Consider the following 25,850-nt stretch of genomic DNA (forward strand, 5'->3'; position numbering starts at 1 on the left):
GGGAGAAATTTGCTATCAAGTTGAGGCCTAAAAATCTTCAGCCCAAAGCCAGAATAGGCAGTCAAGGTCATCAGAGCAGGAACGAAGCTATAGAGATGAGATTTCCTGTCTCACCCATTTAGCAAAAGGAGTCTGCTGACTAGAGTCTGGAGGTACTAAAGCCAAGTTGTTCTTGCACCAAGGTGTCAATTATAATACAAGGAAACACAGAAGTGAATGTATCACTAACATAAAGCACAATAAGTTGCATAAGGGAGAATGATGAGGGCATAAATAAGAAGAATCCTAATTCCCAAATTTAGAAGAAATAACACAGGAGAAGTTTCTTAGGTTGGAGAACATGGCTGGTTTGGGGAACTGCCAATGTTGGTCATGAAGATTGACATCAGAAACCAGAGCCAGAGACTACATGCTGGGTGCCTTAGAAATCACGTGAAGTGATGTCTTCTTTGTCCCAAGACCAATGGGTTGCTGTTGAAGGCTTTGAAGTGACAGAGGCACACAAATGAATATGCCTTTTGCGTAAGTCATACAATTGTATGACAGATGATTGATTAAAGAGGAATTGGGCTAGTAAAAGTAAATGAGTCAAAGGGACTGCTAAAATAAACAATCAAGAAATGAGAAGAATCCGAAACAAAACATTATCAGTGAGAATGGGTGGAAAGAGAGAAGGCATGGGCAGAAGAAAATGGAAGTGGGAAAGTTAGGTTTATCCCCAAGTTCCCATTTGGAGGATTCTTCTAGTAATTTTATTCCATGAACCAGACAATGTGGTGTATGGACAGATGGGCAACACACCAGCTTTAAGCAGATTGCTATGAGAAAATTCAGGTGGAGATTTTGCTAGCCAATGCGGAGAAATATATGAACTGAGAATAAATTTTCAGAGAATCTTTAGCATTAGTCTGAGCCACTGAAGAATGTCAGAACCTACTACAGGTACTGGTGAGAACAATGTTGAAATTGAACCTCTGTAAAGTATATAAGACAACTGAGAAGAAAGAACAGGAAGCAAAAAGGAAAAGTTCAGTCTTGTAGGCATCAAGGGGAAGGATTTTCAAGAAAATTAGTTAACATTGTCAAGATACTGGCAGTAAGATAGGAACTAAGGTGTTTAGTTTTGGGAAATAAGAGGTCACTTATTTTTTTCATTTACTCTGCACTAGTGAGAATTGGACTTTGTAACCTTGAGCAGGTAATTAGGTAAAAACTTCTATGTTACAGAATTGCTGTGAAAAATATGAAATTTCTGTTCATCTGGAAAGTACTCGTCGCTGTCTGGGATTTACTTCCTTTGGACTTCTTTGCATGCACAATGATTTAGTATTTTTCAAAATACATGACCTTAGAGAAAACAGTCTGTACGCATTTATCCATTCCAGTTACTAGGTCCACATGCCCCCACCCCAAAAAAATCTTTTCAGTTATTTAAATAATCAGATTTAGTTAGAGCAATTTATGGGAATTTTTTTATAATACAGGAAAAAATCTAGATGACCCGAAGTATGTAGATTGTAGATGGCTTTTTAGATATAATGCCAGAAGCATGATCCATTAAAGGAATAATTCATAATCTGGACTTAATTAAAATGTAAAATTTGTGCTGTATAGACCCAGGCACAATGGCTCAGGGGCTAAACCCTTGCCTTGCAAGCATCAACATTCCACATCGGTGCCGATTTGTGTCCTAGCTGCTCCACTTCCCATCCTGTTCCCTTTTTGTAGCCTAGGAAAGCAGTAGAGGATGGCTCAAAGCTTTAGAACCCTAAACCCATATAGGAGACCCAGAAAAAGCTCCTGGGTCCTGATTTAAGATCAGCTCCACTCCGGGTGTTGCAGCCATGTGGGAAGTGAACCAGTGGACGGAAGATCTTACTGTCTCTCCTTCTCTTTAAATTTTCTAATAAAAATAACACTTTAAAAAACAATTCTGTGCAAAAATTTGCTAGAGAATAAAAATATATTCAGCCATTATTAGAGAAAATACTTTCAAAGGACATATCTGATAAGTTATCTGAAGTATGCAAATATATTTTAAATAGTGAATGCTTTAATCTGTTTAGGTTGCTATGATAGTATAATCTAAGTATTAATGAACAACATTATATTTTATATAATTTGGGTAGCTGGTAAGTTCAAGATTAGGTTGCTGATGATATTTGATGAAGCCCTACTGCCTTACTACCTGACTCTTATGTGGACATCTTATCACTGCGTCCTAACATGATGGAAGGAGTGAGTGACCTCTGACATTTCCCTTTTATGATTACCAGTCACAAGAGATTCCCACTCAAGATCTAATAATATCCTGAAAATCTATATCCAAATGCATTCTCCAAATGCTGCCTCACTGGAGACTGGGTTTCAACATACAGATTTAAAGGAGACAAAAAAATTCAGTGTGGAGCAATAAAATGATCTAGCTATCCTCAAATGACTCCCAAGCCTGAAAAGATACCTTGCCAAAACATGCATGAGTGGTAATTAAATGTACAATAAGATATTACATATATGTCAATGGGGAAATTGAAATTAAAACAATCAGCACTTCATAGTTCTTGGTTAATCAGAATGCAAAATATCTACAACAGCAAATACTGGTGACTGCAGAGCCATAGGAAGTCTCATTTATTGCTGGTGGAAATAAAAAGTGATACAGGTATACTGGCAGATAGTTTCAGCAAGTGGAAAGAAAAAAAAACTAAGAATACACTTTTTTAGTCTAGTAATTATCTGTCTTGACACTCGCCCAAATCAGTAGAAAATGTATATCTCTATCAGCCTTATACATGATTGTAAAAACTTGGAAAGAAACAAGATGTACTTCACCAAGTTAATAGATAACTACATGGTGCTTCCTAGCAATAGAATATTACTCAATGCTCAAAGACTGAAGGCATCAGAATGTATGGAGGAAACCTAAGTACATATTACTAAGTGAAGGGAGCCAACCTAAAAAGGCTACACATTGTACAGTTCCAACTCCATGCCATTCTTGGAAAAGCAAATCCATGGAGATGATTAAAACGATCAGTGGTTGTTAAGGGCTTGGAGTGGATTGAAAAGGCAGAATACCTCCAATGAAAGAATGTCAAAGGAATTCCAACTATGGAAATGCAACAAGGTGGAGCAATCCACCGTGGGGGGAGGGTTTTGGGAGGGGCGGGGGGAATCCCAGTGCATAAAAAAATGTATCACATAATGCAATGTAATTAGTTTTTTAAAAAGGAAATGCAATAAAAATATATGTTTAAAAAAAAGGCAGAATACTGAGGATTTTTAGAACAGCAAAACTATTTTGGATGGTGTGATAACCAAGGGCACAAGCAATTTCATAATTTCCCAAACCAATTCTGTACATCAGGTGTACCCTGATTGAAACCATGGACTTCCAATAATAGTGACATTTCAATAAGGTCTATCAGCCATAATGAAAATGTCTGGTAGAGGATGTTGTTGAAGGCAATCTTGAAGATCTTGTAGGATTTGCTTGTCTGATTTTAAGAACTCTTATCAAGCCACATTATTGGTATGGATACATAAATGGATCTATGAAACAAAACAAAGTTCAAACATAGACCCATGGACATTCAATAACTTGGTTTCCAAAATCCCCCTAATGTATGTATGTATTTATTTTTTAAAGATTTATTTTTATTACAAAGTCAGATATACAAAGAGAAGGAGAGACAGAGGAAGATCTTCTGTCCGATGAATGACTCCCCAAGTGAGCCGCAACAGCCAGTGCTGTGCCAATCCGAAGCCAAGAGCCAGGAACTTCCTCCAGGTCTCCCACGTGGGTGCAGGGTCCCAAGGCTTTGGGTTCTCCTCTACTGCCTTCCCAGGCCACAAGCAGGGAGCTGGATGGGAAGTGGAGCTGCCGGGATTAGAACCGGCGCCCATATGGGACCCCAGCACGTTTAAGGCAAGGACCTTAACCACCGCTAGGCCACCGTGCCAGCACCCACCCCCCAAGGTATTTAGATAAAGGAACTTTTTTTTCAGTTAACAATGCTGAAGCGACAAAATATCCCTATAAAGACAGTAAGTCTTTTTTTTTTTTTTCAATTTGTAACAGTTTATTTAATGCCGAGAGAGCTGATGTTGTGTGGTTAGCTGTACTACATAGAAACAATACACAGGAAAGTTGAAATGATCAAGAACAGTAAAGTCACAAAATGTGTTTCAACAAATTGGTGATTTTTACAGAGGTTCAAATGTGACATCAGCAAAGCATGTTTGTAATTTCCTCATAAGCATAGCCTTCTTTTATTTGCATTCACTTCCATTTAGAGCCCCAAAGTTCCCTAACTCACACATGTAAATTAATCTGGAATGGTCAATATACCTAAAACAAACGGACATAATCCTGAGAGTTCCTAAGTTACATACTCAAAACAAAAGCGTATTTATTCCCCCCAAATTTCTTTAGCGTTCATGGAAGCTCTTCCTCAAATCCTCAAACTGAAAACTGCCTAGGCTTCCATCAACAGAAGACCAGAGAAATCTATTTTGATGTGCTCATACAGTGGAACATTCTGTTGCAACGGAAAAGTGACAAATTCCTGAAACAAAAATATATCAACGTACATCAATTTCAAAATATACTGAACACTGGCATTCCATGCACTATAATTCCATTTATTAAATTAAAAACAGGTTAGGTAATCACTAGTGATAGAGGACAGAATAAGTTACCTTTGGAAACAGTTATTGATTAGGAAAGTAAAAGCATTTTGAGAAAAACTTCTTAACACAGTCCTATTTTGATCTGGGTGCTGATTATTTTCTGGGTACTTATATGTGTAAATTCACCAAACTGTACTCTTAAAATTTATACTTCTTTCTGTAGGAAAAACAGTATTTCTGAAAGCTATGTTTCTTAAAGATTTAAGGGACAGTAACTCATCTTTTATGTTAGAAGAAATGTCCTGGCACACATCAGATAGCCAACTCCTTAAAATCATTCCACTGTGCACAGTCCTTTGACATGCATGACACTTGTGTCACTATGTTGTGCACACATGTTTCAACACATTCAGGGTACCTCCCATTTCTTGCTTGGCCTGCCGGAAATATCTGTATGCTGGACGACATGATGTTCTTTAGTATATCAAGACTAGAAGAGGAACATAGCCCTAAGGCACAACTGTAAATGAACGGGTACAGCTGTCATTGCTTGGTGAATCTGAAATCTTTCTGATCTTCCTTCTCATTGGGGATTGAAAACGATGCAGTCCTCAGATCAGTAGCTGCATTCGAAGTAATGATACCACGTTTGACAAAGCAACTGCAACTGGATAGTCCATTTAAGCTCATGTTAGCTCACAGTCCTCTTCCAAGACTTGCTGATTTTTTCTTTTTTTAGGGATTGCACAAATGGATTAAAAGAAAACAATGTGTACTGCTTCAGGATCCTTTATGTCCTTGCACAGCACTCTTCCTTGCCATTCATATAGAATGACATTACTTTAGTTTTGCTTCCTTATAGGGGCAGAGGGAGTGGTACAGAAACTTTAAAAAAATTTATTGCTGGTATAAATCATTATACAAATTTAATGCCTAAAAGAACAGAAATTTATTACTTTACAGCTCTGGATGCCACAAATCCAAAATGGTTCTCACTGGGATGAAATTAAGGTATTAGAAGAGCTATATTCATTTCAGAGGGTGTAGGGAGTTTTTCTTGGCTTTTCTAACTTCTCTAGCTTCTACTGCCAATGTGTTTCTTTGGCTCATGACGCTTTTCTCCACCTTCAACCCTACATCATCTTTAAGTTTCTGACTGACTTCTGCCCTTTTCTCCATTTGTAAGAGTTGCTGTGATCATATTGCACTACTGATAGAATAATCTCCTTAAAGATGAATGGATTGACAAGTTTAGTTCCATCCCGAAGCCTAAATACCTTTGCAATGTATTCTAACATGTTCATGGGTCCGGAGAAGAAGACATACTCAGAAGTCTCATTTTGACTCTTGATTTTAGGGTAGGATTCTTTTGGATATGTTAGTTACAACTTTTACATCTGCATTTTGGGGTTGATGTTTAGCTTAACCTTTTGGACACGGGTGAGTTATCTCTGCAAACACTCCCCTTGAGACATTCATCTGACTTTGATTGCATACCCTTGACTACCAGACTACTGACCTGGCTCTATGTTTCTCCTTCCTGCAGCTGTTAATAATAGCAAATCCTTGTTACTCTTGAAGCATAAGCCAGTATACCACCTTCTACACAACCTCTATGTCAGTCCCTCATAGGTAAAATGTAAGAAAAAGATACTGTGTTGCAATAGTGGTCATCGCTCCATTTGCCAATGGTGGAGACTACCCCATTTATTTAATCAACATCCCATTCTGAACACTTGCCTCCTCCAACCTCTTAGAAGTACACTCTAAGTATTTGAATGCACATGATTTGTTTGCAGGTGATTCTGGGGAATGGAGTAAGAGAATGGGAAAGTAAGGTAAAAAGAAAGTTAGGAAGCCAATACAAGATGAATTAATAAAAACTTGGAGGACAACTGTTACTTAATCCTGGAACTTCTTAAAAATATTGTTTTATTTGAGGAGACAGATCTTTATCTGAGTTCACTCTCTGAATAGTTGCAATACCTACAGTTGGGCCAGTCCAGCTGGATGAGTCCCAATTCAGAAGATGGAAGCTTCTTCCAAGTATCCCATGTGGGTGCAGGGACCCAAGCACTAGGCTGGTCATCCTCTGCTTACTTTCCCACACACATTAGCAGGAAGTTGAATCAAAAGCGGAGTAGCTGGGACTTGAGCTGGTGCTCACGTGGGAGGCTAACTTCATAGGCAGTGACTTTACCCACCACCAAAGTGTCAGCTCCCTCTTGCTGCAATTAAAGAAAGACATGTGGAACACACTTCAGTCTTTCTTACTACACTGGAAATACTCCCAACATGTTAATGTCCTGTCACTTCCATCAGTACGAGTTGAGATCGGTCTCTTAGGTGGCAAGTTGCAAGCGCTTATTGTACTTGTACTCAGGAATGATAAGTATTGAGTGTTTGGAATTTTCACCACAAACCCAAGATGTCAGATCACAGCAAATCACACAGGAGGTCTTTATTCCAGCAACAGAGGTGGCCACGGGAAGGTAGAAAAAACGGCAGAAAGAGCAAGCCATGAGAAAGAAAGAACATGTATGTGAAGAGTCTTTATAGCCAGGGAAGGGTATTGGGAACACGGGCCGTGAGCAGTTGGTGGATAAGGCCATCAGGGCCACCGGGGATTAGTAGATGTGTTAAGTGGATACTAGGAAAGAGACCGCTAGGGATTGGTGGATAGGGCAATCAGGTATGGTGCCATGAGGTTACACCAGATTGGTGGAGAACAGGGTTACAAAGTTACAGCAGATTGACTGATAGCAAAATCAGAACCTAAAGTGTCTGAACTTTAACTGAGATTGAGGGGAAGCAGATATTTAAAACGGCACTGAGTCTAAAGTGGCAGGGTCTTATTAATGTTCAGGGGCTAATGTTCAAGTCACTCATCATACTGAGGTAATATAGGCAAGGTATCAACAGCATCTTTCACAGAATCACATGAAAAACCTATGTTAGTTTTATTACTCAGAAGATGGCCAAAGTATGTATGCACATCTGCATACACACATCACTTTGTCACGAACTACTTTGAGATAATTTGTATATTATATTTCAGTTTAACAACTGAAGACTCCAGGGTAGAATTAAACATATGACCTAACTATTTTAACATTATTTATTGGAAAGGCAGATTAACAGAAGGATCTTTGATCCACTGATTCAAGGCCACAACAGCTGGAGCTGAGCAGATTCAAAAGCCAGGAGCCTATTCTGGGTCTCCAACGGGGATGAAGGGTCCAAAAAGCTTGGGTCATCTCCTACTACTTTCCCAAGCTGTAAGCAGAGAATTGGATGGGAAGTGTAGCAGCTGGGACGTGAACCAGTGCCCATATGAGATGCTGGTGCTTAAAGGTGGAGGATTAACCTGTTTAGTCACTGTATTGGTTCCATGACGTAACGATTATTTCAGAATAATCCATTAACCTTGGTTGATGAAGGAAAGGTCTTTAAAGAAATATTATCTTTTATGTGTATTTTAGGGTTGACATAATGTGATATCTTTGATTTGCTTTAACATACTTCAAAATAACAGAAGAGATAGATGAAACAAGTGAGGGAAAATTTAAGGATTGAATCAAGGTTGAATCTTTCATGAATTACCACTATAAGATTATTTTAATGTTTGAAATTAATCACTAAACCCAGGTAGGATCACTTTTTTCTCTCCTTCTGACACTATTGTTAGCCTTGGCTGCATGCATATTTTTATAATCTTGATTGCCTAGTTTGATACCTAAAAGTTTAAATAAAGCTATTCAACTGCAAGTGACAACTTTTCCCCTGAAGTGCAAGTTCTAAATTATGATGCCAAGTACCGCTTTGATCAAATTACAAAGTTTCTCTAGTGAATTGATCTACTTATATACAAGAAATGCCTGTTATAAAATCTTGCACCTGTACATATCTCAACAGTTTGTTGTATGGATTTAAAAATCAGTAAGTAAAACTTGAAGAAGGCACTGTGAATAGAAAGGCTTCCCATTCCCTCCTCCTCTCCCAAACATAAGCTGGGAATCCCAGTTTACTTTCTTTGATCATAAATTTGAGTATTCCTCCACCTTGTTGCATAACCACAGTTCAAGTTCAGTTGAGATTCCCCCATTGCAAGCATATACCAAACATAGAGTCCAGCATTTTATTATCCAGTCAAGTTCAACGGCTTCTTAGGTATACCCTCTCTGGCCTGAAGACAGAGCCAGCAGAGTATCATCCCAGTCAATTAAAAGCTCCAACATACCATCAGCAAAAATTTACATCATTATGGAATTAATTGACATAGTAATGAGTAACCAATATGTTAAAAGTAAATGCGAGTTCCCAGCCACCTTCTGTGACCACTTCATTGACATTTCAATTTTAGTTTATACACAACATATAACATACATAACATAACATGTTATAATAACATCATATCATCTTAAATTAAGGCAAACATGTGGTATTTAACCTTTTGGGATAAACCATGGTGGGAGAGCTTGGGGAGGGGTGGGGAGAACCCAAGTACCTATGAAACTGTGTCACATAATACAATGTAATTAATGAATTAAAAATAATAAATAATTTAAAAAATTCAAAAAAAATTTAAAAATTTTTGAGTATTACATTAGATGAGTACTAATTAACTTATAGTTCCCCCAACACTTACATGACCGTAAGTTTATCAGATTAACTACCCAAAGTAGGTTTTGAGGCAAGGAAACATTAGTTATCCACAGGTGTTACTGGGCAAGGTAATATGGAAAGTAAATAACATCCTACTTCCATGTGCTGTGCATGACACTTTCAGGATCTTGTTCGTAATTTGATTTCCACAGACCTTTAGCCTAGAAGACTCCATACATTTAAGGCATGGATTCAGCCCCACATAGTTTCAAAAAAAAAAAAAAAGGCAGAACGAGAATTGGAGTTAGTCTCTTGCAACTCCAAAATCCAAAAGAAGCCTGGCCATCTGGATACCAAAATGAGAACAGAAAACAGGAATCAGCAGACTGAGCTTAAAGAAGAAGCAAGAGGTGGGGTGGGGTTTGTCTTCACAAGGGTCCCTCATGTTCCCCTGATATGTCTAGGGCTGCAGGTCCCATGTTTGTCCACATCTTATTTACAATGAAGCACAGCTCGATCCTGTTGATGACCTGAAATGGCCAAATGTTGTTTACAAGCAGGCTGACCAGAACCAAAATATTGACAATTGCATTTTAATACATGGAGTTAAACTACCAAGATCTCAATTCATATTTTCCTATAGTAACTTGAGAATTATTACTGCTCAATGTCATGACTCTAGAAAATTATTGTTCCGTGTCTCATTTTAATCTGAGGGAGCTCCAAATAGTCCATGGAAACATACAGTGTAAAGCTAATAGGAACTGTCTGAATTTTTGGTGGTCTTTCATGTTATTTTTCTCCCTTAACAACCTACTGGTAATTACTCCTACTTAACTATTTTTAAACCATGACATAGTGAATAACAATGGTAAAAGGTGGCCTTTAAATACCCTCTTTAGTGTGGCAGACCCAATTTAAAAATGGGACAAGAATTCTATATGCATTACTGACTATCAAGTAATACACATTCGTATCTTTAAAAATTTTAATACTAGAGAAAGATATCAGTCAGACAGCAAATTTTCTCTCACAATCCCTTTTCAGAATGAACCAGTTAATAGCTACAGGGTTCTTCTTCCAGACTTTTCATTTTAGAGTTTACAAAGCACTTTCACATACTTCATCTCATTGAAACTTCACAGCAGCAGTATTCAATTATAAATGTGAGATTGGGGAAATTGTTTTTCAGTGAACTTTAATAACCTTCTCACAAAAGGGAGCTACCATGACTGACTACCTTCTGTTCACATTTTTTCTTTTTTCAAACTCAGGCCAGGATTGATTCACTATGACCTTTCACGCTCAATTCATGTAGCAAGGAGCAGACTGGGCTGTGGAGAGAGGAATCCATCTAAGTTCCACTAAGTATTTTGGTTTTATCAGCTACAATACAGGATATTTGCATGGGTAATAAGTTTAAAAAAAAGTTGTCTTCCAGAATATCATAAAGGGCATTTCTTTAAGATCACTAACAAAGAAAAATATAAGGTTAGCCAGTGGAAGCTATTGAACGATACTGAGTTCACATTAAGTTGTGGTAGAGATAAGCTTATAGCAATTATAGCTGGATAAATAGTAGTTTTCAAATTAATGGAATAAAATTAGCCCCCTCAGGCAAACAATGAAGTCTAGGGTTAGCAGCTTAATTAGTGGCCTCACTCTTCTAATAGATTTTATTGATATTATCTTGAAATCAAATCTGGGTTGGAGAGGAGTGTTGGATAGAGGTTGGTATCCTAGGTGAATCTCCTTACCATATTTCTGTACCAAACTAATGGAAAGATAAGGACCCTGATTCAGAAGAAGCCAGATCAACCTTATCTCTTGAATTTTCATGAAAGGAACTATTTATTTTGGCCTAACATTGCTTCAAGCAATGCATCCTGATGACAAAGGGCATTCGTGATTACATTTCTCTCAAGGATGAAAAGGATAATTACAAATTTTCATTCTTCATCCAGTTTTTTTTTGAATCATGAACAAAATGTATTACTAGTAAATGTTGCTTCAGTGTTTAATGCTTGTGTGTTTCTCCTAGACTTCTTAGTCTCAAAGGGAGAGAGGTGATGCAAATAAACTTCATATCTCAGAAAGAAAAGACAGCCAACCATTCTCCAGCGCCTTTGCTGCTGGGTCAAATGCAGAATGACTTGAGTCTTGTCACCTAGCTCCAAGTATTGTAATGGCGCTAATTGTGATTCATGCCCTTGCAAAACAGCTTTCTTTTCCCACCTCCTCCACAGAACTGGCTTTGGTTGGACATGCTGGCTTTGGTGATGAATCTCTGGCAACAAGTACAAGAGGAAAAATTAAAAAAAACATTTAGGGAATTTTAAGTGGTTTGGATCAGCACTAGTCATGTACAGTTGATGTACATTTATATTTCACTAGCCAAAGTCTATTGCAGCTCAAAATCGGGAAAGAAACATTTCAAATACTAATCAGACCCAATCCTGATTTAATATGAAAAATGAACTGTCCTACCTTTTTTCTATCTTAGTCTCAGAAGGGAGATTTAATATTTTCTGACAGAGCTTTTAAATACTTTGCTGTTCAGACTTCAATGAATCCACAGTAATTATATCAGTTCAACCAGCCTGGGTTTTCCAAAGCTATTTCAACCTTAGGATATATTTGAACTCCTTATTGGGGTATCTTTTGATACTAGATTTAATATAGTGTCAATTCTCAGATCACTAGTTAATCATTTAACCCATTTACTTATTAGTTGTTGTTTTTTTAATCTACCGATTCAGTGGTCCAAAGTCTGCAATCCCTTTATTTCCTGGAACTTAGGTTACTATAGATTCTAGGTATCATATGTTATTCCCAGTGGAGTTTCACAAAGCAGACCTAGTGGTTTTTATTTCTCAGAAGTTCAAGTCATGAAGACTTCATAGATCATTAAGAATTGGTTTAATATTTAGTGTCTAAGGCATTTGTAGCATATTAGAATGTCATTCTTTAGGGGGTGGGTTCCAGTCTATTTCCATAGATATTGATTCTACTCTTATCACCTCCAAGAATAACCAACAATATTAATACCATTTTGGCTTCAGTAGCATACTATTTTTTTTAACAAATCAAACTCCCTAACGTCTTAGATTTTGCTGTCTTATTTTAAATATGGTTTGTCCTACTAAAGGTCATGTTGAAATTTGATCCATTATAAGATACTAAAAATTGGGATCTTGTGAACACTTTAAGAGATGAGGCTCTGCCAGCATAAAAAACAAGTCGTTTGTGTAATTAATGTATTAGTTACTGAATTGTCCTGAAGGTGGGTGTCCTATGAAAGCAAACTTGGCAGTGTCTCTCCCACATACTTCTCATCTCCATGCTATGCCTTGTACCACCTCAGGGCACTGACAGCAAAGACCATTATCAAATGGGACCAGTTAATCTTGGCCAAGAACCATGTGACAAAATAAGTTTTCTTTATAACTTACATAGTCTGTTATTGTGTTGCTAGAATATACCTCCACAACAAGTCAAGACATGAAAGAGCTTAGTTGAAAATAATTTTCTTTCAGAAGAACAACCAGCAATTATTAAACATATCTTTATAAAATCATAAAGCAAGTATAAGGATTAAGTAGTTTCCTTCTGTATTAGTGAGTAGATAGGTATACAGGAAGTCTGGCCCTGGCAGGAGCAAGGTGTACAAATATGAACATGACCAGTGGACACTTTTAATTTCTTCATATGACCACTGAACTCACACATCAGAATCTGCCTTAACTTCTTTCGAGGTACAAATAATAGCTCTATACACATGTTATCACGTTTTGAAAGTCTTTAGTTCTGTGCAAAAATAAATTAGAAGCAAGGAATGGATGCTTATTAACAAAGAAATTATCAGAAATACATAGATGACTAAAATCAGAGCACAAACAGATGTGATAAGACTACAATAGAGGAGGGATACAGTGAGAAGATAGTTAGCATCAAACATCTTAATGTACATGTCTTAGTTTTCTAGTAACGATTTTTTTTTAAATATCGAAACTTCCTCTACTTGCTCTTCTGGTTTTCGCTCCTGCTATACCCTATTTATATATTGTTCCAAAATAAATACTAACCACCTAATTTATTTAGTCTCAATTTTTTGTAATTTTGACAATCTTTACATAGTTGATTAGGGCACAAAGGGTCAAGGGCTACAGGATCTGGGGTAAAAGAAGAGATAAAGGGAGAAGCCCCACACAGCCTCCCACCCAGCCTCCCACCCATCCCAGGTCCCCAATGTAGGACATGCTCTGAAGGCACTGCTCAAGTCATCTTGATAGTTCAACAGTGCTGAATTGCTGCGAATCTCGCCATACCAAGCATGATGAAATCTCTTCAGAATTCATTGGCTGGCATAGTTCATCTTAGAGTCTCTGCCCAGATTTTCACTGCCAATACACATGGCTGGGGTGGTGGATAGATTGGCTCTGTCCTCCATCCTCTTGTTGTACCAGGTATCCTCTGCAGGTTCTGATGGACTGCTACATCCTCCATTATGCACCTAGATATGCTTTTCACTGCTTCTTCTGAGCCACTGAGGAGGCCATGCTTCAACACATGCACTCGGTGGTCAGACCATGGAACCTGCACTTCTCTTCATGGTTGGGGTTCTGAGATCAGCAGTTCAGTTGGAGGAATCCCAAAAGAAAATTCGTCTGATGTGATCCCAGCCCTGATTCTTTCGTGTGCTTGCCAGTACAGGGTCTGGCACATTCCATCGCCCCAGTCAGCTTATGCACATGCTGGTGGTTGCAATTGCTGGGTCAATTCTATATCCAGCCCTGTCTTCCACATGAACCAGTGGGTGTTGCAGTCCAGCCTGATCCTGCCTAGCACACACTTGGCCCTCACACACACCAGTGGGAGCTGCAGCCTACTTGGAGTGACCTGCCATAAGCCCCAACAGGTCTGCCCCCTGCCCTAATTCCCATGCTTCCCAGTATGCACAGCGGACTTGTCCAGTCTGTCCCACATCCCTTTTAGCTCTGGTACATGTCAAAGGGCATTGAAGCCTATTTCAACGCAACCAGCCCCACTATCCAGCCCACACACATGCTGGCAGGTGCCATTGTATCTAGCCCTGCCTGCCCCAGTCCTGGTTTTCATGCTCTCCAGTGGCAGTGGTAACCCAAGAAGGGGGTGCCCACTGTTTCCCTACTGGGCCACTCCTGCTCCCGGAACATACACTCTCCAGGTGGTTCTGTAGTTTAACTTGACAGAATTAGCCCCCAGTACCAGCCTCTGCCATCTGATGCTGTGGAAAAACCCAACCAACCCTCACCCACTCTGATTTATGCTTGTACCAGTCGAAACAGTCAGTCCAGCCTGGCTTTTCCCTGATCTAGCTCACATGAGGCCCACAGGTGCTGTAGCCTTGCCTGGTCTGGTCTGCCCCTACCCAGACTAAGGATCTCCAGTGGGAGTGGCTGTCCATCAGGAGTTCCCTCGACATTCGCCCTACCAGCTTTGCCCCCTCCCTCCTGGGTTCTCACACGTGCTGTTTGGGTGCTGCGGCCCAGTATGGTATGGTCCCCCTCGCCTCAGCATTTGCCAGTGGGTGCTGTAGCCTGGCCCGGCTTGGCGTACCACCAATTCCTGCTGATGCTGGTGAGGGTTACAGCCTAGCCCATTCCAGCAGGCATCCAATCCCAGCCATAATGTTTACTGGTGTATTTTGTGACTGAACCTGGCCCAACTCACACTCTGTTCTGGTGCTCAAATTTGCCAGCAGGTGATATAGAATGGTTCAACCAAGTTCGGCCCTGACCTATGACAAATGTATGCCTGTGGGTACCTTTCCCTGGCCTTGTATGGGCTGCTCCCTATTGTGATTCTTGTGCTCATCTGCAGGGACTGTGTCGTGACAGGGGTTTTCCAAGCTCCTCCATCAGAACCTCTCATAATGCCAGATCTCATGCATACCGGTGGGTCCATGGACCATCCCTACTTTATCCGCCAATTGTCCTGAAAGAAGCAGTGGCCTTCCCTGACTGGCCTTCAACACATTCTGGTACTTACTGTTGGATGTTTGAGCCCAGCCAAGGCTCATCCATACCCAGACACAGCTCATACATGGCTCAGTAGGGGCAGAGACCTAGCCTAGTCTGTTCTACATCTACCCTGGTCCTCCAGAGCACCAGATGGTGCTGGAGTCTTGCCCGACTCGGACTGCCCAGCCCCAGTCCACACTTGTGCCAAGGGACACTGCAGCCATATCCAGACCAGAATGCAGCCCTCACTCCAGCCCCCGCATTCACCAGTGGGAACCCAATCCAGCCAGGGTGTTCTCTTAACTCCCCAGCGGGGCATGCTCCCAGCCACAGATTGCACACATACCAGTGGTTGTTCTGACCCTGCTTGGCATAGCCCCTTCCTGTCTTGCCTTTGCCTTAGGTGTTGTGGCCAGCATCCCTGGCTCATGAAGACCAGTAGGTATAAGAGCCCAGCTCAGCATGACCTGTGCTCCAGTGTGATTTCTGTTCTTGCTTGTGAGCTAAGGTTTGCTCAGCCTTGGCCGGTAGGCCCCCTTCCATTACCAACCCACACAATAGCCAGCCATTGGAGCTACTTTGCCCAGCTTGCCTGACCCCCGGGCCTGGACCATCAAGGTGCCAGCAGGGACCAGTGTGGTGACGTAGCGAGTGAAGCTGTCACCTGCAAAGGTGGCATTCCATATTGGTACCTGTTGGTGTCCTAGTTGCTCTACTTCTCATTCAGTTGCCTGTTACTGGCCTGAAGAAAAGCAGGAAAGTGAGTCAAATGTTTGACCCCTACCACAATCATGTAAGATCCCAGGCTCCTGGCTTAAGCCTGGACCAACTCTGGGCTTTGAGGCCATCTTGGAAGTGAACTAGCAGAAGAAAGATCTTTTTTTTTTTTTGTCTCTCTACTTCCCTGTAAATATGACTTTTGAATATGTAGATAATTTAAAAGTTATGTAGCAACAGATTCAATGTCTTGTGTAGACTGGCTGTGTTCTTTCAATATGGCACCAATTACTGTGGAGTCACAGGGCAGAAGGAATGACATAATAATTAGTTCTCTTAAACCCACTTACAAAGGCCAAGATCCCTTTGGTGGTGGAGTTGCATTGTCTGATCAAAATCTCCACCTCCTAACATCAACCTGTGAGTTAAATTCCAGCATATAAATTTTAGAGAACACAAGCACTCAAATTTGCAGCCAATCAGTACTTAAAATTAAAGGTATTGGACAAGAAGTTTGAGAATGAAAGCTGCAGAATTAATAGCAGGAAGATGATAAATGACTGGCTGGAGTTGAACCAATATTTGCTTCTGAGGCCAAGGCCCTCTGTCCTATCCTAGATCAGTATTCATGCCTGATGAAGTCAGAAGGACATGCCTATCACAGAAGGCCACTATTCATTGCCTCCCTGATATTCATTCTTTTATTCTTTACCAATAGAATACCCATTATACTAAAGCCAACACTAGGCTCAGCACAGGTGATCCACCTTTGCAGACATCCTTGATTCTGTCATGTGGTCATATGTCACAATGCTGGGCAATAACTGATTGATATGTGCAGTGTTCTGGATAGGGTTTGCTGTTCTCATTCACCCATGTTGAGCCTTAGCCACCTTACTTTTAAAATGAAGATTACTGTACCAATCTTCTATATTTTCTGAAGGATCAGACCGGGAAGAATGGGAAATGCCTAATGTAAAATGTATATATGTACACATTTCCCTTTACTGTGAATCCCTTTCTCATCAATTCAACTGGAATGAAATATCTCACCCTTTTCAACTGTTTATCCCTCAGGCTTCATTTTACCATGGTCTGTTGAGGACCGCCTCCCCCTTGGAGTCTGGCTTTGATTTTCATTGAATCTGGAGTTTGTTTGGTGAAAAAAGTTGGTGGGAAAAGCAGTGGGGGAAAGGACTGGCTTGAATGGCTCTGCTCTACGAAGAAGAGAGCTTCCATGAAAAGGGAAAGCAAACAGCTTCCTCTTTATAGAACTTCCATTTTCCCCAGATGAAAAGGAGAACTGAGTTTGTGACGATATCTTTTAGTCTCACAAAAAATGTCTGTATTTTTATTAGGGTTGAGCACTGAGTCTCTTGATGTGTGCTCCTAGACTGAAGTCATAATGTTCTCGAGGATGTATTTATGATGTGCACATATATACTCACTACACTCATATAACATTACTCTGTAACCATGGAAACTATTACAGTACTAACAAATTAACGATTGTGACTCTCTGTAAAATGAGAATGAAATAAGAAAGTCAAATGAAACACCAGGCTTTTGTTTAAGCACAAATAGCTGTAGTGATTAAATATATAGACACAATGCAGAAAACCACAAATTAATATTTAGAAGCTTTTCCACGATGAAAATCGGCTTTGATCTTCCCTTATCCATTGCATTATGTTATACATCTCTATAAATTAAGTTTGGCATTGGGTTAACAAGAAGAGATCTGCATGGGAGTTATATACCTAAAAATTCAACTTTCATTTCAGATACTTACACCTTTCAGCATCAGTGCAAATGATTTTATGACTCTTCTTATTAATCAAAAAGAGGACTTCTTTAAAAAGCTCAAAAGTGAAGTTGGTCTTACATCTTCTATTTCATTCAGACAACATGTGGAACTACCCCTGGGGTTTGGAATATATTAACATCCTTTCACAATTAACCCTAATGGGACAAGTGTAGCATTTTTCCGGGAAGATATATTCAAAGCAGAAAAATACATAGTGTTTAAATAGATCTCATTATATCAGCTACACCAAAGCTCTTCCCTTTATATACAGAGGATTGTACCTCTTTCCAGTGTCATGCAACATTAAAATAGGAAAGCATACACAAGGATGACATGGATTTGACAAAAAATTAATGATTTGCACATCACTTTAATGCTTCAAATCTGCAATTCATGTATGCTAATTAGCTCATAATGGGCTGTTGAAGAACAGAACTGTCATCCTGCTGCTTTGCTGGTTTCTGGAAGCTCCAATTCAGTGCAGACTTGCCCGGTTGGCTGCTGCATTCTAGGCTCTAACATGGCAGATCTATAATAGTATTTCCCCCCACACACGGTTGTTTCCTGGATGTGGCCCTTTAATCTATCAGAGTTACGATGGCATATCTCAAATAAGTGTTCCTGGGTGCCGCAATACATACCGGGAGCAATAGCATAGCATCAGTATATCTAAATGATTGATTTCCCGATTTTAGGCTGTCAGGCGATACCTCAGAGGGCAGCTGTCAGCTTCCTAAATGTATGAAGTTGTATTATGCAGCACATTTGGAAAATATATGTACAACTTTTTTTTTAAATTTACAGATTAAAAAAAGGCTGTAAGACGGGGAGGGAGAAAACAAAGAGGACTACCAAGAACAGATATCTTTTCTTATTGTGAAATCATGTATTTCTCCCCACTGCCAACAACACAACTACTAGTGCCTTCTTTCTGAATTTTCCTTTGATCTTAACACTGCCAAGTCAGAGACAAAAACTGTGTCAGCAGCGCGGGAGAAGGGGCTGAGCTACATTACAAACTCAGTGGCAGCAACCAGGACTTGTTAGAAGCTGGGGGATTCCATGTAAGTTATTCTGTTTATAGTGAAGAGTGAAGTGGTTTTCCACGATGCCATGACAAGAGTTTTGACCCAATGCATTTCTCATGTAAAACCTGCTGATCTGTAAACCTAGCTGTACGCATGTGCAGACCCAAAAAAGCAAGAATTTAATTTGTGTTTAGATTTGAAATGATCAGTCAGGTTCTCAGTGGCTGACATTTTTTATCTGGAAGGCTCTAGAATGAAGATAGAGTGGAAAACACAAATCAGAGATCATAATGAACTGAGCCAGGTCAGGGAAAATATTCCAAATGTAGTTGAACTATCAAGGGATGCTAGATATTAGGAAAGTTGTTTTAAAATATGCAAAATAATGATTCGAAGTGTCAGCAATATTCTCTCTAAACCTTGAATAGCGCTTGCTTGAAATGGAGACCAATCACACAAGTGAAGCTTCTTTCAACTCCCCTGTTTAAAAAAGTAGAATGGCTGGTTCATTTGGTGTGTGTATCCTACTTTGCTTTTTGTAATAAGCTGCCCAAAACTTTTTTCAAAGCAGTCAGTCCTTTTAATATCCTCAGCAGCAATTTATGAGATTCTCAATCCTTCCACATCCTTGCTAAAAATAAATGTGGCCCATGGTTTTTTAAAAAAATTATTTTCGTTGGAAAAGCAGATTTACAGATTTACAGAGTCAGAGATAAGGATCTTACATCTACTGGTTCACTCCCCAAGTGGCTGCAATGGTTGAAGCTGAGCCATTTGAGGCCAGCAACCAAAAGCGTCTTCCAGGTCTCCCACACAGGTGCAGGGTCCCAAGGCTTTGGGCCATCCTCTTCTGCTTTCCCAGGCCACAAGCAGGGAGCTGCATGGGAAGTGGGGCAGCCGGGACATGAACTGCTGCCTGCATGGAATGCTGGCACATGCAAGGCTAAAACTTTAGCCATTAGGCTATCACACCAGGCCCTTTTTAAATTTTAGTTCGTCTAATAGCTTTACGGACTACTGATGCTCAGTACTTTCCCGTGTCCCTTTCTACAATCTATTTTCTTTGAGGTTCAAATCTATTGCTCATATTTTATGGGGATTATCTACTTCCTTGTTATTGAAAGATCTTTATTCATTCTAGATACGTGTATTAGCAGATGTGATTTGCAAAGATTTTCTTTGGTCTGCTTTGATCATCTGTTTTCATTCTCTTAGCACTATTTTTGGAAGTGCAGAAGTTCTTAATTTTGAAAATCTTTATGTATGTATATCTAATGTGTATCTTTTGGTGCAGATTTTTTACTATTATCACCTTAAAAACAGATTTTTGTTCTCATGGACTTTAAAACATTTCTTTAATTTATACACAAAATGTATCTACAGTGTGCAATATGATTTCATACAAGTATACATTGCATAATGTTTGAATCATTATAAATATACCCACCTCTTAAACATGTATTTTGCTGCAGAAAAAAATTCCAATTCCTTCATCTTAAGTGCTTGGTGAGAAAGATAGACAATATACTATCTATAGTCTCCCAACTGTACAATAGAACCCAAGAAATTGTCTGCTGTATAAATATAACTTAGTACCATTTCATCCACACTTGAATATCCCATGCCTCCACACTCTCTAGCCCCTGGGGGTCATTCTACTCTCAACTTCTCATGAAATTATTTTTAAATTATTTAAACTTATATTTATGACAGAGAGCCCTGATTCACATCCACTGGTTGATTTACCAAATGTTTGCCCTGAGTTGGGCAAAGACTGGCTGAAGATGGGAGCCAGGAACTCCATCCAAATGCCAAATGTGGGTGGTGATGATTCAAGTTTTAAGCCATCACTGAAGCCTCCCAGCGTGTGCATTAGCATCAGTAGCTCAGCTGACACTCAGGCTCAGGTACTCTGAAACGGAGTGTATGTTTTCCAAGGGGCATTTGCCCACCCATCACCTTTTTTAGATTCTACATATGAAAGAAGTCTTTCTACCCCTGACTGGCTTTCTTTAACATAATAACCTCCAATACCATCTGTGTTATAAATATCAGTATATTGCCTTTTTCATGACTCAATAGTATCCCATTCTACATGCTGCACATTTTCTTCAAGTAATTAAAGAGCATCAGATTTCCACTTCTTTGATACCATGAGAATTTTTGCAGTAAGCATGGAAGTATTGCTGTATCTTCAAACAGATTGAATTTCTTTTGGCTCATATTTTGATGTTCTTCTGTTTTCAACGTCATCAATTTGTACTCATTATTTACTTCCATCTGTTTATTATTCATGTCATGCACTTTTCCTTTTTAGCATTTTAAGGTAGACCCTGAGACTACTTATTTTGGATCAAAGAGACACAATACTGCTTGTGTATTAAGACTCGTATACACAATTTCATTGTAACTGATTTTTTCACATCCAATAATCTAAAAACTATCCAAATACTCACCAGCAGGGAAATAAGTACATACATTGTGCTATCGACTACTATTCAACAGTAACAAGGGAAAATTTTTTATACAATGTGGAGGCATTGGAAACAGTTGCACTAGTTAAAGAAACCCAGTAAGAAGAAAGCATTTTGTAAGGTTTCAATTATGTAATACCATAGGAAATTCAAAGTAATCTATAGTGACACACAGCATTGTAAGGGTTGCTTGAGGGATGCAACTTATTTTATGTTGACTATGGGAATATCTCAGCAATGTCCCCATAACAAAAGTGACAAAAGGTCACAGAGGAATAGAAAATATTTCAAGTGATCGTGAAAGAACTTGACTTGTATCTAGAACATATGAAGAGCTCTTACAACTTGCTAGTAATATATTAATAACCAAAACAATCAATAGGCAATGTACTACAATACTTATATGGGTAGAAATATTTGCATATTATCCAAATATGCAAAAATCACATGAAAAGATGCTCAACAATACTTAGTCATCAGGGAAAATAAAGTTACAAGATACCACTAAACACCAAATAGTTACTAGTGTCAAAATGAATAAAGATACCGTGAAACATTGGTTAACTGAGAGAGTTGGGATTTTTAAAATTTACTTTTTATTAGCAAGGCAGATACAAAGACAATGATAAACAGAGAAAGACCTTCTCTCCACGAATTCACTCCCCAAGTGACTGCAACAGCCAGAGCTAAATTGATTCTAAGCCAGGAGCCAGGCATTTCTTATTTTTCCAATGAGGGTGCAGGGTCCCAAGGCCTTGGACCATCCTTGACTGCTTTCTCAGGCCACATGCAGGGAGTTGGATGGGAAGTGGGGCTGCCGGGACATGAACGAGTGCCATATGGGATCCTGGCACACACAAGGTGAGGACTTTTGCCACGTGCTGGGTGAGAGCTGGAATTTTAACATTGCTAAAGGGCATGTAACCAACAAAACTACTTTGAAAAATTTTATATCTTCCAAAATTTAAAAAGATGACCCCAAGGACTCAGCTATTTCTCTCTTGGGAGAAGTGAATTCAAAGCATAAGACCCACACAAATATATAAATATTCAGTTGATTTATGCAAAATTTCATGAAACTAGAAACAATTCCAATAAACAGAGACTCCAAATACATGTATATTTTATATCTGAGTTTCCCTTGGCTCATGATGCTCATTTTAATTTTCCATTTCTAAAATGTTCTAAGTTTCATTTTGAACAGTTTCTATTGGTATGTCTTCAAGTTTGCTAGTCAACTTTCAGCCAGTATTTATAATCTGTTGTATTTTTAAACATTGACTTTTTTTATACTTATTTTCACTGTATTTGAAAGAGTGACAGGTGAAATAGAAAAAATATTTTATTTTCTGATTCACTCCCCAATTTCCTGCAATACTCAGGAACATATAGCATAACCAGTGTCTCCTAGGAGCCTGAGAGGGACCAAATAATTGAATCATCACTTACTTGCATCTCAGAATGTACATTTGCAGGAAGTTGAACTCAGAAAAGGAGCCAGGACATAAACCTAGTTGTTTCAATAGGAAATCTGAGTGTTCCATGTAATCTCCTAACCACTGAGAAGCACCTGACACAATACACGGCATTTTTCATCTAGGACACTTTAGTTTTCATCAGATTTTTTTGTCTTTTCATGTCTCTCACATCTCTCACTATTATGTGCAATTTTTCTTCTAGGTTCTTCAACTTGTGCTGTTAGGACAGTTACAGTAGCCTATGAATTCTGTGATCTCCATAGGTTAGTTTAGATTGATTGATTTTCATTTGAGTCACACTCTCCAAAATTAATTCAGAATGTCATTTCTCTTAATTTCTGAATGAATGAGACATTGCAAATTTTGCCTTTTTGGACTCTAGGTATGTCTGCGTATTTACAAATATTCATAAACCTTGCTGTGAGATGCTTTTGAGTTACAGCTTGAGTGTTGCAGAATGTGCTGTTGAGCTTTTCTCTGTTGGACTACAACAGCCTTCATATTTGGGAGACTTCCTCAGTTCTCACGCCGAACACTTCTGAGGGCTCTACTCAGGGCCTCTTTAGTTGTGAGGATCCATACTCCATTGCTGGCTTTGTGTGAACTTTGGTACAATCCCTTTAATATCTTCAGAGTTCTCTTAGGCCTGGATCACATCCTCACAAACACATGGCAGTTGGTACTCAGTTAAACACAGAAGAGCTGAAGAGTGAAGCATGATTTCCCAGTTTCTGTTCTTCCATCTGATTCTTGACCCTGCACACTGTAACCACATAGACTCCAATCTCTTCTCACCTCTAGCAGACTCTGTCTCAGATGTCACACTCTGTCCTTGGTGAGAGTATCTTCAGGCAGCAAACTGAGAACATCATCAGCTCACTGCTTTTATTTCTCAGCACTAAGGATCATGCAGTTTTTCATTACTTCATTCCCAAGTCTTGGCAGCTGTGGTGCCATGTTTAATATTCTTTATCAGTAACAAGCAAAATACTTGTAAAAAAAAAGTTCATATGAATAATGCTTTGGGATTAAAGAGTTGGATGACTAGGCTGTGGGAAAAGGAGAAAGAAGGGTTAGGTTTAGAATTGATCAATATCTTCTGGTTTGAAATGGAGAATTTGACATGGGAATAAATTAATGAATCATTGACTCATGATTTAACTGGTTTTCTGGGACAATTTTTACTTGGGAATAGGAAATCCAGGTAAAACAAGTCTTCTTAGTGGTGACAAAGCTACAAAAGATAATCTAGTTGAACTTGAAAAACATATGAAGTTTACCATATCTATGCAACTGTCTTCAACGCTATTGGCTTATCAAGCACATGAGTTATTTAAAACCTACTAATCCTCTTCAAAAATATCATGGGAAATGTAATTGTAAAGATGTTTATTTTCATTCAAAATTTTTGAAATGTGCACATGACTTCTTAATTTTTATGATGTTTACATAGTTGATCGGGGTAGGAAGTGTCGAAGGTTAGGGAAAACAGGGTGAGACCATTGTTTTCAAATTTTTCTTTTGTTCCTCCTGACTCTTGGAAAGGGGGAGGTAAGGGGAGAAGCTGCACTCAGCCTCCCAACTGTCTCAGTACCTGGGGTTGGAGAATGGCCACCAAATGTCAACCCAGGGTTCCTGATGTGAAGCATGCTCCAAGGGTTCTGCTTAAGTGGTTTCCATAGTTCTGAAATGCTGTTGATCTCGCCGATCCAAGAATGAGAAAATTGTTCCAATGTCCATTGGCTGACATTGCCCTCCTTAGATTCTCCATTTGCCCAGATACTTCCTGTCAGTGCTTGGCTGGGGTAGTTGATCAACTCTGCCCTTCTTCTGCTGTGGTGCCAGATGTCCTCTGTAGGCCCTAGTGGACTGCCATATCCTTCATGTGTATCTGGGCATGCTATCCATTGCTCTGTCTTAGCCATTGAAGGTCCAGTTCTGACACATGCAGATCAGTGCATGGATCCTGCAATTCTCCCCACGGTTGGAGTTCTGAATCCAGCAATTCAGCGGGGGGCAAATCTCCATAGAAACCTCATCTGAGGTCATACCAGACTTGACTCTTGTGTGTGCTTTACAGTATGGGGTGTGTCTGAATCCGTCGCCTATGCACACACTGCCTATGCAACATCTGCCTATGCACACACTGCTAGTTGAAATTTCTGGGTCAGTTCTCTCTAGTCCCATCTTTTTTCAAGTTATTTTTTATTTTTATTAATTATGTTGCATTATGTGACACAATTTCATAGGCTCTGGGATTCCCCCAACCCCTCTCCATGCCCTTCCCCCATGGTGGATTCCTCCACCTTGTTGTAGTGTTACAGTTCAAATTAAGTCAAGATTCTTTCTTTGCAAACATACACTATACATAGAGTCTAGCATCTTATTGTCCAGGTAAATGCAACAGTTTTTTGGGGAGACCATCTCTGGTCTGAAGGCAGAGCTGGCAAAATATCACCCCAATCAATTGAAAGCCCCAGCACAACATCAACAACAATTTACAACATTATGGAATTAATTGACATGGTATTGAGTAACCAATATGTTAAAACAATGCAAGTTCTTAACCACCTCCTATAACTTCTTCATTGACATTTCAATTTTTGTTTATACACAGAAATGGCTGCTATACACCTTAAAGTGACTATAGAGTACTATTCAGCTGTCTCGTGTCTATTTTCATTTTAGTATTTAGCAGTTTATAGTGTTGAAACATAATTTTGCTGAACTTGGCATTTTAGGACAGTCTAAACTGGCTTATAAATCTAACAAGGCATTTGTCGACAGTTGAGGTGCAGAACAGTTTTAGGAGGGGTGTGCAGAGAAATCCTCCATCCCCTAGTGAGGGGTAACAAATCTTTGTGTCCTACTTAGTAAGGTATATGTGGATCCACGCTGACCGTTTCCTGTCTGGTTCTAAGCTTTCCTTGTTCTCTATCTATTCTAATTTTTTTGGGGGGTGGGGCTCTGGAGCAACCCTGATGGTCATTGAAAGAGAGCATGGGGATCCAAAGTTGGAACTAAGTAAGGACCAGAAAAAGCTCCTCTGTCTAGTCCCGAAGGAAGTTTATTGTTCTTCTGTTTCTGCAGACCACTCAGGGCTCCTG

The sequence above is a fragment of the Ochotona princeps genome, chromosome 5, assembly GCF_030435755.1.
Source record: "Ochotona princeps isolate mOchPri1 chromosome 5, mOchPri1.hap1, whole genome shotgun sequence".
In the NCBI taxonomy this organism is placed as follows: Eukaryota; Metazoa; Chordata; class Mammalia; order Lagomorpha; family Ochotonidae; genus Ochotona; species Ochotona princeps.